The 17467-nt window shown below is 34.8% G+C and overlaps 1 pseudogene; it reads right to left on the bottom strand.

Annotated features, from left to right (window-relative positions):
• The window catches only part of LOC116119707, a 40117-nt pseudogene extending 39854 nt beyond the window's left edge, over positions 1 to 263 (bottom strand).
• Positions 264 to 17467: the final 17204 nt, after the last annotated feature.

Genomic DNA, 17467 nt, shown 5'->3' with positions numbered 1-17467 from the left:
AGTCGGCTAAATTTTCTCCTCAAACTCGCCGCTACCCTCTCCACTCTCCAAGACTCCAGTCGCCAGCCCCTCTCAAACTCACTACCTCCCTCTCCATTCTCCATTCTCCATAAGCTCCACAATCTCCACTCTCCAATACCAGTCGCCATCTTCACTCTCTGATGACAGCCCCTCCCAAACTCGCCGCCTTCTTCCATTCTCCAAGCTTCGACAACTGACCTTTGGCTGTGAGAGTTCAGTCTTCCCATTTTCACAATCTTCATTTTTCAGTCTTCACCAACGATTGACACTTTATTGCGGCTGGATTGAGCTCCTATGTTTGAGGTAAGTTTTCATTTTTGGGTTAATTTGTCTTCAATCTATGAACATGCCTATACATACTTGAATAAAGAGTGGGTCCTGGGAACCTCTCATTAACAGTGACAATTGGCTTGGTCGAGCATAATTTGGTGGAGTTTTTCATAACCACCGTCCACCTGTAGAAGTTACCCAGAAAAGCACCAGACCAATTTTAATAGCTTTATCAATTTTTTCAAGCACTTTTTTGGCACCACAACTGCAAATTAAGGTTAAATATATTCTTAATTACTCATTAATATTCTTTTAATTATTAATTAATTTCTCTTTATTTTTACTTAATGTTAAACAGCTGCTCTTAAGCCGATAGAGGCAAATCCCCAACTCATCTAAATTAATCGGGGTTTTCTTCCTGTTCAAATAAAAAAATAATTATTATTATTATCATTAATTAATTATAATTAAATAAGCTTAATTAAATTAACTTACAGTTCCTCCTCAAGGGTAGCTAGCGTTGTGGCTGCATTGCTAAAAAATAATTGAAATAAATGATCAAGATAGCTAGGATTTCTTCTATCTTCAAGTGCTTGTACATTGAAAAATTGTTCATCAAGAATTCCCTATATTTCCAATTTAATATGTTAATTAGAAACATATATTTAAGGAATTAAATAAAAATGAAAGGAAATTAAACCTCATTGACCAAGCTATCCAGCAGGGTATGTTGTTGGTTCTGGGTTTCCTTCTGTTTGGGGCAGCAATCCTTGCTGGTTCTTTTGCTTTTGAGCTGCTGGGTCTGCGCTCCTTTTTTGTGGCTGCTTTTTTTGTGTATAGCTTGTGCAGTTTTTGTTCTCCTGAAGTCCTGCAATGCTTTTTGTGCTACTAGCTTTTTTTGAAAATACCTCCCTAAGGCTAGTTAGGTGGCTATTTTGGATTGTTTAGCCGTGCTTTCCTTTTGCTTTTGTTTAGATTGATTGATTGGGCCTGTCCTAAGACCATGTTTTTGTAAGGATCCTTCTTTTGGGGATTCATTCTTTTATTCTTTATAAATTACCTTTATCCAAAAAAATTTAGATGGAATAAATCATAGTTCAAATTGGCCAATCCTTCCCAAGCAACTGACACCTTTCTTTCTCTAGGTTCAATTTCTTTTTCTTCGTTTTGGAAGAACAGGTTTTTGGCAGCTTTTGTGTATATTATTAGTTTTGTATACGTATTGGTTGGATAAAGAAACTCATTGCATTAAATAAAACCATTTTACATATAAAGAACATTTGAACAGGTTCATGAGATATACTTTCTAAACATAACAACATAGGAATTATCATTAAATTCTTTTCAAATTTTGCAAATGTCGTCTGAAGAATAAACCATGAAGAGGTGGCAGACAAATTGATGGAAGGCATGTAAACAAGACATGCAAGCCAAGATATGGACTATAGGAGGCAAAAACTTTAAATAAAGCATAAATTAAAGTTATACCTTCTCCTTAAATCTTAGGTTTGATGAAGCCAAGATTCAAAGCTATGAACCCTCTCACTTTAACACCACCTTGAGAGAAAGAGAGAGTGGCCAAACCTAAGAGAGTTTTTTTTTGTTTTTTTTGTTTTTTTTTTTTTTTTTTTTTTTTGTTTTTTTTAGTGAACAATGAACACTTAACCTAAAATACAACCATTTGCATTTATATATATATGGGTCATTTTATAATTACTCGTTTTTCACTTGCATGCCCCAATAAAATCTTATTCTAAAAAGAGCCCAAGCATTTATTAATTTGCCCTTTGAATAATCAAAATTATTCAAGGGCTCATGTAAACTAAACTAGTTTACATTAACAACCCATAAGTTTGCCCTATTGCCCTTTAACTATTAAAAGGTTATTTTAGTTCATCTCATTTATCTTAACGCTTTAAGATACAAATAATTAAATACAATTAATTATTGTTTGACCATTTTAACCTTTAAAATGTCACAAATAATTTTATGTGTAACTATTACCATAGAAATCATGTCATTACCCTCAGAAGGTGCTGCCCTCATCGGATAATCATTTCTCTCTCTTACCCTTCTCTAACTTCTCAAGGCTATTGGTGTGACCATGTAGGTCCACTGTGGATTAGCCATGAGCTGGTTCTGAATGAATCCGAAAACCTATCCGGAGGCCCAACGACTATGGTAAGCATCAAGCAATGTGCCATAGTCCCTAAACCACAATTAAGAAATACTTCATCGAACCCTTTTCAGATCATATGTACCATGCAGGTAAAGTCCCTCCATTGATATATCCTGATCGAGTCGGATTCATGTAACATCAAAATCCTAAACTTGATCTTCTACCGAATCGTCGATCAATATGTTTGGAACTTGTAATCACGAACTTGCTTTCGTATGACTAATAATGGACTCTGGCCAGAGATTCTGATTTCTGACATTTATTGATGTTCGTCTAGGAACTCGAATCCGAATGGAGTCAACAGTACTCTTGATCCTATATTTTCGAGTCAATAGATCCATTCTTAACCATCGTTTGTTTTCGCATATGAACAATGCATGACCAAATAGGCTTTATCATACGAAACATGACTAATCTCGTACTTATACACCGTATGAACCATATGCATCCGTATCGGATCCAACCACAATGTCTCAGGTCAAAGAACTACATCGTGCACTGATATAACCAAACGATAAATCATTGACTACATGTTTTTCCAAGTGATTTGTCGTTATTCGGTCATGTTCGAAAAACAGTTCACCAACTATTAATCCATACTAATGCCCTAGTGACATGACTATCATCGTCATCCATACTTATATCAACTCATGATATCTTTCAGAAGCATCTAGTATGCCTACTATACAATATAGTTACCCATATTATATTGCTTCCGTAGGGAACCTTTTGATAAATTCAATTACCGATTAAATGAATCATCTGGACAATTCATATACATATTTTATTTTAAATGCATAACTGGATAAAGGAAGCAATTTATATATATGAATTGAAGAACTCTTTCTTCTATTATTTATAATATATTGATACAAGACAAAATGCTCTGAAATCGACAACACAAATGGTTTCTGGGGCATACACTAACAAACTCCCACTTGCACTAAAGTCATTCAATGTTGTATCTCATACTCATCTTCTCAAGATGATGGTCCAATTGCTTCATTGTCATCGCCTTAGTCAGTGGATCAGCTACATTTTCTACTGAAGGTGTCTTCAGAATTATAATCTCTCTAGCTCCAACGAATTCTCTCAAAATGTGATACTTACACTGAATGTGTTTGGATTTTTGGTGTGCCCTTGGCTCATTTGCCTGTGCAATAGCTCCAATATTGTCACAGAACATGCTTATCAGGTAAGTCATGTTCGGAACCGCACCAAGTTCAATTGCGAACTTTCGTATCCAAAAAATCTCCTTTGCTACTTCTGAAGCAGCAATGTATTCAGCTTCTGTAGTGGAGTCTGCTGTAATTGTCTGTTTGGAACTTTTCCAACTAACAGCACCTCTATTGCATATAAAAATGTACCCTGACGTAGACTTTCTATCATCAATATCTGATTGGAAATCAGAATCTGAGTATCCTTGAATGTTTAATTCTAAACATCCATAACTCAGAACTAGATCCTTAGTTCTTCTTAAGTACTTAAGGATCGATTTTACAACCGACCAATGTTTTTCCCCTAGATTTGACAGATATCTGCTCGTAACACTTACAGCATAAGCTATATCAAGTCTTGTACATAGCATTGTGTACATTAAACTGCCTACAGCAGACACATAAGGCATATTATGCATCCGCTGTCGCTCTTTATTGGTCTTTGGACCCATCTCTTTGGAAAGATGAAGACCGTGAGTGAAGGGCAAGAAACCTCTCTTAGAGTTCTCCATGCTAAATCTTTTCAGCATTTTCTCTATGTACAATTTCTGGGATAATCCAATTACTCTTTTCGTTCTATCTCTATAGACACGAACGCCAAGGACATAGGTCACTTCTCCTAAATCTTTCATTGAGAAGGTTTTGGATAACTAGACTTTAACCACTATCATCATGCCTATGTCATTTCCTATCAAAAGTATGTCATCTACATATAATATGAGAAACGTGATGGCATGATCTTTAACCCATTTGTATACATAGGGCTCATTCGGATTGTTGACAAAACCAATCGATCTGATTATGTCGTCAAATCGAAAGTTCCAGCTTCTTGAAGCTTGCGTCAATCCATAAATGGATCGATGCAATTTGCATATCTTATGTTTTTCAGCAGAGGATACAAAACTTATTGGTTGTTCCATATAGATGTTTTCCTCAATAAACCCATTAAGGAAATCTGTTTTGACATCCATCTGCTAAATTTCATAATCATGGTATGCTGCGATGGCCAGCATTATACGGATGGATTTAATCATAGCTACAGGTGAGAAGGTTTCCTCATAATACAATCCTTGTTTTGAATATAGTCTTTCGCTACCAATCGAGCTTTGAAGGTCTCTACCTCCCCATCCTTGCCAACTTTTCTCTTATAGACCCATTTGCAACTTATAGGAACTATTCCCTCTGGTGGATCCACAAGTGACCATACTTGATTGGCATGCAATGATTATATCTCAGAATCCATCGCTTCTAGCCATTTTCCTGAATCTCTATCCAGTATTGCTTCTTCGTAGCTTCTAGGATCATCACCATGATCATCTACTCCCATTAAATAAGATTCAAAATCTTGCTCATGTAAGAACCCATATCTTTCTAAAGGTTTTGATATTCTAGAAGACTTTCACACTGAAACCATAGCATCTGTTACTGAGGTTCGCTGAGTGGACGTTCCGGCTTCAGCAATCTCGGTTCTTGGCTTTTCGAACTCTTCCTTGAGTCAATATTTCTTCTAACACCGCCTTCCTCCAAGAACTCGTTCTCAAGGAAGCACGCATTTCTACTAATCCAAACTCTTTGATCACTTTTGAAGTAAAAGTAATATCCTAACCTATCTTTAGGATATCCAATAAACCAACCCTTCTTGGATTTAACATCCAGCTTATCAGATTTAAGTAATTTAACATAAGTTGGACAGTCCCAAATTTTCATATAATTTAGACTTGGACATTTTCCATACCATACTCATACTTTGTTTTCTGGACAGTTTTAGACAGGACCCTATTAAGGATGTGCACAATAGTCTAGAGAGCATACCCCCACAGAGACATTGGCAAGTCTATAAAAATTATTATCGATCATACCATATCCAATAGGGTACGATTTCTCCTTTCAGACACTCCATTAAGCCGGGGTGTATAGGGAGGAGTCAATTGTGAGATGATCCCATTTTCTTTTAAGAACTCCTGAAACTATGTACTCAAGTATTCACCCCCACGATCTAATCATAGTATTTTAATACTCTTTCCAGTTTGATTTTCTACTTCATTCTTGAATTCTCTGAATTTTTCAAAGGATTCAGATTTGTATTTCATTAAATACAAATACTCATATCGTGACATATCATCTGTAAAGGTAATGAAGTATTCAAATCCTCCCCTAGCTAAAGTATTGAATTGTCCACACACATCTGTATGTATGAGTCCTAATATTTCTTTAGCTCGCTCTCCTTTTTTCTTAAAGGGAGACTTGGTCATCTTTCCTTAGAGACACAATTCACAGGTTGGATAGGGTTCAGAACCCAATGAGTTTATGATCCCATTTTCTCCAAGCTGCACTAATTTTTTCTCTCCTATATGACCCAATCTATGATGCCATAGAATTTTAGGATTTGATTCAGATCAAGTTCTTTTATTAGAAATGGTATTGATTGAAGCATAATCATTTAGTTCTAAGACATACAAACCATTTGTATTCACAGCTTTACCAACTAAAACATTTCCAAAATGTATGGAACATTCAGTTCCATTAAACAGTACATGGTAACCTACTTTACACAAAGCAGAAATAGAAATGATGTTTCGAGTGGCTTTTTCAAAGTACAATACTTTAAATAAATTCAAAGCATGTCCAAAAGGTAGTTTTATTGGGCAAGTGCCCATGGCCTCGGCTGCAACTCATGTCCCATTTGCCATCCTCAAAATGATCTCACCCTTTGTCACCTCAAAACTATTCTGAAGTACATGCAAAGACATACACACATGAGATGTTGCTGCTGAATCTAATATCCATGAATGACTATCTGAATTAACACATAATTCATATTCAATCATAAGACATTAGTTCGTACTTGCTTTTCCTTTGCCTTTCCTCAGACTGTTCAGGTATTGAGGATAGTTCCTCTTCTAGTGTCTGTCTTCTCCATAGTGGAAACATTTTCCTTTTGCATTAACCTTCTCTGCCTTTGTCGCTGGCTTCTTGAAGCTCTTATTCTTGGGTCTAACTTTTGGACCTTTCTTTTGTTGCTTTTTGGGCCTTTTATTGGCCCTGCTGGTGGAGGCGGCAAAGACATCCTCATGTCCTTTCCCTTTCACATTCTACCTGTGAAATTATTGAAGCTCATTTAGCAATTCAGAGAGGTTTCGCTCAATCCTATTGAGACTGCAGTTAGTTATAAACGGTTTATAACTTAAAAGAGGGGATTGTAGAATCAAATTCACTTTGAGGCGGTCTAGCATAAGCACCCCATATCCATCCAGTCGACCTAATCCATTGATCATCTTAATAGTATGATCATCTGGAGGTACCTCTTCGCTCAACTTCATGCTAAAGAAGGATGCACATAACTCATACTCAACCACTCTTGGATTTTCGTTGTACAACTCTTGTAGAGCTGTGAGGATATCTTAAGCATTCAAAACCTTTTCATGTTTAGTCAGAAGTTCTCTATTCATTGAGGCTAGCATGTAATTTCTAGCCCTCCTACTATCCTCTCTCCATTTTTCAAAAGCATCAAGCTCAGCTTACAGAGTATCAGGTCCAATATCAAGTGGAAAAGGTGCTTTCAGGACATAAGCAATCCTTTCGAAATCTAGAACGATTATGAGATTTCTTAGCCAATCCTTAAGGTGTGGTCTGGCTAACATGTTATTATCCATTATCCTTAGGAGAAAATTGTTGGCCATTTTTTGATTATATATCACAAAGATGAAACTACAAAGAAAAATAATTTTATTAGTGTCTTATAATCTTTTTAAACCTTTCATTGCATAATCAAATTAGCTCCCACTATTTTATTCAAGTCCTACACTCCTTTAAACAGGATCTGGAAATTTTTGTTGGATTAAATTTCTTAGTGGGGAATGAATTTCTTGTTAAATTTAATTAACCTCACATAATAGAATTCTTGGTCAATTAAGTCTAATAAGTGGAAACTATTTTCCTTTTATATCACTATATAAGATTTGATCCATATTCCTTGTCCTAGCTTCAGATACCTCACATAATAGAATTCTTGGTACCCTATGCTAGTAAAATCTAAACCATTGTGCTTTCTTAGGATGGCATTTTCATCATGTCCTCACATAATAGAAATCTTGGTCATGGTGAAAATATCCATCTAAGAACAAGATCAACTTAATTCTATGATATAAAGATTATATCCCTCACATAATAGAAATCTTGGGATATTAAAATTTATATTAAAGAATTTAGTTATCCCATAATAAGAGAATTGGATTTAATAATTTTAATTGGGGAGATTTGGGTTTAACCTTAGTTAATTAATTTTTAACATGTCATGTTTAACTAACTTTCCATACATATCACATATATGCATAATTTAAAGCATGTGGGTTGACCATGGGGCTTTTTGAAAATACATCCTAAAGGTGAACTATTTACCCTAATCCTAGATCTTCAATCGGATCGTCATCCGGATGCTCTTCAAGTTCCCGTCCAACCGATTTAATTACAAATTGGATCTTAGGCATGCAGGCCTGATTAAAATAAATAAATAAAATTTAATAATTACAAGCCATTTAATAAAAGAATATTACAAACACTTTTGAATATTTTGAAAAACTAAATGGCACCCATGATCAACCCTCTAATCTAATATTCATCCATCACATAAATAAATATTGAACATGCCAAATATAATAAACAATTATTTAAAGGCATGAATATAAACAATTTAAAATATATATATTTAAAATTGTTTATATTCATGCCTTTAAATATACTAATATATATAAATATATCTCATATATAAATAGATATTATATATATGCATGTGGTAACTTTATCATAACTTTGGAGCATGTAACAATTACACATTTCAAGGGAATCATTACACAAACACTTTTGTCATATTCCACCTAAAGATATAATAATAATTTTGTTATTTAATAATTAACATCATTTCAAGACTTTTCAAAAAAGGCATGCATGGCATAGATAAGGGCATCTCCAACCCACGTTATTGTGGTGTAAAAACACCAAAATAACGCTGAATTTCAACTCCAACCCAGTGCCATTTGCTGCACCAATTTGGTGCAATGCTACAGTGCCATGCCAAATTTGGTGTAATTTGGTGTGGTACTGTTCATACAGCAAAATTTTTTTTTGTTATTTGTATTTAAGTTAATTTGATTATTATTTATTACATGATATAATGACTGCATGTATTATTATGCACAACATAATAATCGAGGATGATCGTAATGTTGATGTATCGATTGAGAATCAAATGGAAGCGCCAACTCTCGAAGTTGAAATTGTCATAGATAAAAATGTCCGATTTCAAAATTTTCTTGCTCACATAGACAAATCAAGGATACAGAGGCTCACCATGCTCTTCAAAATGCATTAATTGATCATTTGTTGGAAAAATATACTAATTCAGAAAATTAAATTACTATCAATATAGAATTTTACTTTTGTATTGTTGTTATTTTTTTTTTTTTTTTTGTATCATTTTATATTAGATGTAATGTTTTTCTATATTAAATGTAATGTTTATTTGATTAAATAAATGCTTAATTTTATTAAATTAGTATAATTTTCAAAGTAATTATTATTTAATAAAAATATCATTCCCAATATTTAATTAATATATATAAAAATAATGAATGAAATAGATTAATTGTTAATTATTACAATAAAATAAAAAGAAAGAGAATATTCTAAGGAATATTTTTTTTGGTGTAATATTTAGTGCAGTGTGTTGGAGATGCAATAATGTTTCACACCAAAAATCACACCAATTTGGTATGAAACTTGCACCAATTTGGTGCAATGGGTTGGAGATGGTCTAAATGGGTTTTATTACTTCAAGAGTAATCATTTTATTACACAAGTTACTTTAAATAAAGTAATATTTTTTTATGACACATTTATCTTCTCAAAAACAATCATATCATCTTGCATCATCATTTTTTGAAACTATTTAAAAACAAATTATTACATTTCAAAAATATAATAATTTATGTCATCCAATGATGCATGATATGATAATTAAATTAAATTAAATTAAATATCATACATTAAAATTACCATCATTATGTATACATAATATCATAATTCATCACATGAATTAATAATCCATAACTTCATGCCATCATTTTTTTCCACCACTAAACACTTGCAACATTTGCATACTCTTCATACAAAATACACTTTAATCAAATTAAAGGATAACACTTTTAGCATGTCAAAGCATAAACAATTTAATCAAAGTCATGGAAATGAACATGCATGATTATTTCTTTAAATAAATCATCATGCAACATTTCCCAAAACATTATTCATCAAAGCATGAATGAGATGACAAATTTTATGGCAAAAAATAGTCATGGCCAACCATGACAAAGAAGAAAGCCATAACAAACACATGCATGTAGTTCTCAATACATCTCATGCAATAATCATCATCCATGCATACATTATCACATTTCAACACATCTAATCATATTAGAGCAAGATGAAGAACACATCTTCACAAAGTATGGAGATGGCCGAATCATATACATGCATCAAACATGCTTATTCCAACTAGCAACTCATTCAATACAAATGTATGCTTATTATCAACATTACTATCATTCACAACAAATGAGAATGACATGAAAAACATTCACCTTTGATCTAGGTGTGGCCGAGACATGCATGTAAAGAGTTGGGATGGAAAACTCATTTTTGAACCAAAGCACTAACATGCAACTCAACCATGTACGATGAACATCTGAACACATGGAATAACATGACTTTTGCTCAAAACCAACATGCAAGGAGATTTTAAGCTCGATACCATTTGAAGAATAAACCATGAAGAGGTGGCGGAAAAATTGATGGAAAGCATGTAAACAAGACATGCAAGTTAAGATATGGATTATAGGAGGCAAAAACTTTAAATAAAGCATAAATTAAAGTTATACCTTCTCCTTAAAACTTAGGTTTGATGAAGGCAAGATTCAAAGCTATGAACCCTCCACACTTTAACACCACCTTAAGAGAAAGAGAGGGTGGCCGAACCTAAGAGAGAGTTTTTTTTTTGTTTTTCTTTTGAGTGAACAATGAACACTTAACCTAAAATGTAACCATTTGCATTTATATATACATGGGTCATTTTGTAATTACTCGTTTTTCACTTGCATGCCCCAATAAAATCTTATTCTAAAAAGAGCTCAAGCATTTATTAATTTTCCCTTTGAATAATCAATATTATTCAAGGGCCCATGTAAACTAAACTAGTTTACATTAACAACCCATAAGTTTACCTTTTTGCCCTTTAACTATTAAAAGGTTATTTTAGTTCATCTCATTTATCTTAACGCTTTAAGATATAATAATTAAATACAAAAATTAATTATTGCTTGACCATTTTAACCTTTAAAACGTCACAAATAATTTTCTATGTAACTATTACCATAGAAATCATGTCATTACCCTCAGAAGGTGCTAGCCCTCTTCGGATAATCATTTCTCTCTCTTATCCTTCTCTAACTTCTCAAGGCTATTGGTGTGACCATGTAGATCCACCGTGGATTAGCCGTGAGCTGGTTCTGAATGAATCTGAAAACCTGTCTAGAGGCCCAACGACTATGGTAAACATCTAGCAATGTTCCATAGTCCCTAAACCACGATGAAGAAATACTTCATCGAACCCTTTTCAGATCATATGTACCATGAAGGTAATGTCCCTCCATTGATATATCCTGATCAAGTACGGATTCATGGAACGTCAAAATCCTGGACTCAATCTTTTACCGAATCGTCGATCAATATGTCTAGAACTTGTCATCACGAACTTGCTTTCGTATGACTAATAATAGACTGTAGCCACAGATTCTGATTTTTGACATTTATCGATGGTCGTCTAGGAACTTGAATCTGGATGGAGTCGACGGTACTCCTGAGCCTACATTTCTGAGTCAATGGATCCCTTCTTAACCATCGTTCGTTTCCGCATATGAACAACGCATGACCAAATAGGCTTTATCATACGAAACATGACTAGTCTTGTACTTATACACCGTATGAACCATACGCATCTATATCAAATCCGACCATAATGTCTCAAGTCAAAGGACTACATCGTGCACTGATATAACCAAACGATAAATCATTGACTACATGCTTTTCCAAGTGATTTGTCATTATTCGGTCACGTTCAAAAAATAGTTCACTAACTGTTAATCTATACTAATGCCCCAGTGACATGACTATCATCATCATCCGTACTTATATCAACTCATGATATCTTTCGGAAGCATCTAGTATGCCTACTATGCAATATAATTGCCCAAATTATATTGCTTCCATAGGGAATCTTTTGATAAATTCATTTACCGATTAAATAAATGGTCTAGACAATTCATATACATACTTTATTTTAAATGCATGACTGAATAAAGGAAGTAATTTATATATATGAACTGACGAACTCTTTCTTCTATTATTTATGATATATTGATACAAGACAAAATGCTTTGAAACTGACAACACGAATGGTTTCTAAGGCATACACTAACATATACTAACATCGTCGACTGGTGACAATGCTCGTGCTTGTCAGACTTCAAGTGACATTCATTCACCAAATCCGACACCTACAAATGTGGCTGCAAATCCAACTACTTGCACGGCACCAGTGTAATACTTCGTATTCTCTTTGTGGGTTTTATTTAATTTTATTTATGTGAATCTAAGGGGTAATATGTAAGAATTGAAACTTTTTAGAGATGTTTTAGTAAGAAATAAGGCATGGTGGGTTTATTAAGTAGTTTTGCAAGAGCACTTGTGTGAAATTGGAAGTGTGAAAATCTTTCAACAACATTATGAAACTGATTAAAGATGAGGGTTCTTTTTAATATTGTGTCATGCAAGGGTACATGCATAATTTTCCAGGGGTGAGATCATGATAAAACATAACTTTATTTAAAGGATTTTGGGGTGCAAGATGTAAGAATCAAAGACTAATGGATGCATGATAATTGGCCATTGCAAGATGGATTAAAGGCAATTTCTTTTGGAGAATTAGCCCACGGTTTTGGCACATTGTTTTGCCATTGATGGTTGTGAAATTTTATTAAATTGAGATGAGGAATGGTGGAGTGGAGAAAGAGATAGCCCAGAGAAACAAAAAAATAAAGTGAAAGAGAAGAAGCTTGTTTATTCTTTTTCTGTTTCTCATTTCACATTCATTTTCCTATGTACATTGAAAGAGAGAAAAATAAAATTTGAGTTAAAATAGAGGAGAGCAGAGAGGTGCTTGTAGGAGAAGAATTTTCAAAGAAATTTTGGGGTAAAGGAATAAGTGTTAAGCATGCATTCTCAATCCTTTATTGTTTTTAATCGATCTTGCATTTTCTCTTTGTTTAGATCTTAATTCCTATAACAATTTTGGATCAAATAGGTGAAGAAGATAGGAGGACCAAGCACTTGAGTTAAAAGCGAAGGAGAAAGTGTGAGTGGACTAGTAAATGCATTAAAAAAAAAATTCCATGCATCTTGAATTCACATTTGATTGGGTTAATTTTTTTTATATATTTGTGCTGGCTGCTTTATTGTTGGTATAATATGTTTGAGTTATAAGATTATAAAGTATATTTTGAAGTAAGTTGTCGGCATGCATTTGCTCACTTATTGATTTTTTTTTTTTTTTTTTTTTTGGTTAAGTTCGGCTAAGTGTTGAATTATGGGAGGTATTCATGTGTGTTATGAACCTTTTTTGCTGGAATTTGAAGTCTAATTCAGATGCTGCAGGTTGGGTATTTTGGGTTATGTGCGTGGAATGTTTTGCTAAAATATGGGGTTTGGTAATGGGTGGTGTGGAGCCTTATTGCATGCTTGTAATTGTTATGTGAATTTAAATTTTTGCTGGAACTATGTTACATGTATTGGGCTGCCTTCTTGGCCTGGTTTGGTTTGGTTTATATATACATGTGTGGTTGTGGACAATTTGGATGTTATGCATGTTGTCATACTTCAATAGTGTTGGTTTATGGGCCGGGAATGCTAAGCAATGTATTGTGATGAGGAGAAGACATGCAATCGATAATTGATTTGTTAAGTTGGTTTGACAAAATGAAATTTAAGAATAGGCAGCATTTGTGCTCTGGTACTGTCATATTAATGATTTATTGTTATGGGTTTAGTTTATGAATTTTGCATTTGGAGTTGCCGAAAGTTTATCTTGAGTGTTTATATTATTTTTGTTGGGTTTAGGCTTTGATGATAATTAGTGGGGAGGTTATTATGGGAAAAGAAAATTTTGGTGAGGCATTGTGTTCTCGGTTATGGGTGTGTAACTGTCAAGGTTGAAAGTCAGTTTGGGGGTTGACTACAAAGATTAAAAGTTTTGGGATTTTAGAAATTGATGATAAATATAGGGTGTAAATAGAATTTTTACATACTTTTGCATTTTGACGTGGTGAGCATTGCATTCATGATTTCATGCCTTTTTATTGAAATTTTATATTATACTTTATATATGCATAAGGCATATTTGGAATGAAATTGTGGATGCATGATTATTATTATGTTTGACTCCCAGATTGGAAATCGTAACCGTCCCCCTCCAGACATCAGCTAGTATTTGATTTTTATCCTCATGCGCGCATTAAGATGGTCCGTCCTACGGAATGATTGGGATATCCTATTAGGACAAGACGGACGCCTGATGAGCTTTGGGAGGGATTACACCAGGCAGTTATTGGCCGGTATGGGATTTTGGACGCCCCGAGGGTAGACCGTGGGCAAGATTATATTTGATACCATATAATGATGCCCCGAGGGTAGACTGTGGGTCGAGCATGGTTATCCAGTGATGCTTGTACCATCCCGAGGGTAGACTACTGATGGTGCCACCCCGAGGGTAGATTGCGGGTGGTGTAGCTTCATGTTTGAGTTAGGGACTGGTTCAGATAGTAATGATCCAGGCCCCTAAGTGCTAGTAGGGTGGTGATAATTGATTTATTTTATATAGTAGTGGTGTGTGATTTCATGGCATCCGAGAATAACATATACTGTTTGTTGCCTCATCATGTAAGTGCATTAGTGTTGTGTGGCATACAACTGGATTATTCATGCGTGTTTTCAAAGTTAAAGTTATTTTCGTATAAAATATATTATCCACTCACTGGGCTTCCCAATTCACTGTTTTATGTTTCCTCCCCCAGGATCGTAGATCAGGTTCGTGTGAAGCATACTCTACACTCTAGGTTAGCCTTGACGCATGATGATCTGCATCCTTTACAAACTTTAGTGGACTCTAATACTACGTTTCTTTTGCAACTGGATTTCAGTTCCGCTTTTAGAATAATTATTTGTGTATTTCCACCTTCTAAACCTTAAACATGCAAATGCACTACTTTTCACTTTCGTCTATAAACGGAATTGTTTTATGAATGTTTTTTTTCATATAGAGCATTCACCTTCCTTTCGGGATCCTGAGTCTCCTGGAGCACCCGGATCCAGTGGGATAGGGATACTCGGGAAGGGGTGTGACAACCAGTGCCACGTCCAACCCAACAACATGGGACTTCTATTACTCAAAGGAAGAACACTCCGGAAATTTGGGATCACTTCACCAAGATTGATTGTGAGAACAAGGATGATGCCATTGCATCATGTAATTACTGTGGGAATGTTCTAGCTTGTCCAAGTAAGAGTGGGTACAAGTTGTCTGCATAACCATTTAAGTAGGTAGAAAAAGTATCCCTTGAATGTGGTAGACAAGAAGCAGAAGACATTAATGTTTCAACAAGCACAACAGGCACGTGATCAATCGAGTAGCGCTACACATTCTTCACTTTTGACTTGGAAATTTGACCAGGATGTGGTTAGACAGGCTGTAGCTAAAATGGTCATTGTTGATGAGTTACCTTTTAGGATTGTTGAGCGTGGGGGGTTTAGGGAGTTGATGAGTGTGGCTCAACCAAGGTTTCAAATGCCCAGTCGAACAACAATTGCTTTTGATTGTATTAAAATATATAACGAAGAGTGTCAAAAGACGAAGAAGTTCTTTGCTAAGTTTTTACAAAGAGTTTCTCTCACCACGAATACATGGACTAGTTGTCAGAACCTCAATTATATGTGTCTGACAACTCACTTCATCAATGAAAACTATGTTTTACAAAAAAAGATTATAAACTTTTATCCAATTATTAGTCATAGAGGTTTACCAATTGGTAAGGCAGTGGAGAAGTGTTTGCTTGAGTGGGGTATTTCTAAAGTTTTCACAATAACTGTTGATAATGCAAGCTTCAATGATGTTGTAATAAGTTATCTAAAGACTCAATTGGAAAGTTGGAAAGGGAGTGTCTTGGATGGTGACTTCCTCCACATGAGATGTTGTACTCATATATTGAGTTTAGTTGTAAAAGAGGGATTAAAACATATGGACGACTCCATATTCTGAATTCATTCGGTAGTGAGGTACGTGAGGTCTTCTCCGCCAAGGTTACACAAATTTAAGGAGTGTGTGGCAAAAGAAAAAATTGAAAGTAAAGCTCAATTGGTTCTCGATGTTGGAACAAGGTGGAATTCTACATACTTGATGTTGGATGCGGCATTAAAATTCCAGAAAGCTTTTGAGTTGTTGGAAATAGAGGATAGTAAGTATTCAGATGAGCTTAGTAGTGGGGAAAGGCCTAAGGGTTTGCCTACATGCATTGATTGGGAGTATGCACGGTACTTCTTACCTTTTTTTTAAAGTCTTTTATGATGCTACTCTACGTGTCTCCGGCTCGCTTTATGTCACTAGTAATGCTTACATGCGAGACATTTTTGGCATTGGGTTGAAGATTTCAAAATGGTGTACAAGTCTAGATCTTGGGTTACGTAGTATGGCTCCAAGGATGAAGGGGAACTATGATAAATATTGGTCAAATATTGATAATATCAACCTCATGTTATTCATTGCAAAGGTACTAGATCCGAGACACAAGTTAGAATATGTGGATTCGGTTATTAATGAGTCTTTTGATACGGTTCTTGCTGATAGGTTGAAGACTAAAGTGAAGGAAGTTTTGGTGGCGTTATTTGAGCAATATAGTTCGTTTAAAGTGGTCCCTAGTGCGTAACCAAGTGAGCAGACTCGAGTTGCAATAGAGATTGATGTTGATGATGTAGATCTTGATAATGATGAGTTTATGAAGGTTATGTATCATGAGAAATAAGCTGGAAAAAAGTTGTGAATCACAAAACAGAGTTGGACAAATATTTAACGGACGATTGTGAAGATGACAATAAGAGCTTTGATATCTTGCAATGGTGGAAGTTAAATTCAACAAAATATGGAGCTCTGTCTATGATAGCACAAGATGTATTGGCCATGCCTGTCTCTACCGTGGCAACTGAGTCGGCATTCAGTACGAGGGCTCATGTATTGGATCCATTTCGTAGCTCCCTCACTCCCAAGATGGTGGAGGCTCTTATTTGTACACAGGATTAGGTTCGGGCTTTGCTTGTACCATTCATCATAGGGGAGAGCTTGGAAGAAATATCACAACTTGACATGGGTAAAATTGCTCCTTTACTTTTAATTTTTTGGTTATTTATTTGTTGTTTTTGTTAAATATATTTTGCAAATATAACTTATCTAATGTGCTTGTCCAATTATTTGTAGAAATTGCGCGTTTCGGATTGGAAAGCACAAGTCATATGGATGATTGAACGACAACCCAATATATGAGGTATATTACTTTTAATCTTTTGTCTTGTATGTCTGATTATTTATGATAGAAAAGAAAACATTCTGATCAGATTTTCATTTTTCACA

The sequence above is a fragment of the Pistacia vera genome, unplaced genomic scaffold (assembly GCF_008641045.1).
Source record: "Pistacia vera cultivar Batoury unplaced genomic scaffold, PisVer_v2 Contig900, whole genome shotgun sequence".
In the NCBI taxonomy this organism is placed as follows: Eukaryota; Viridiplantae; Streptophyta; class Magnoliopsida; order Sapindales; family Anacardiaceae; genus Pistacia; species Pistacia vera.
This window is presented reverse-complemented; position numbering and strand designations above follow the sequence as displayed.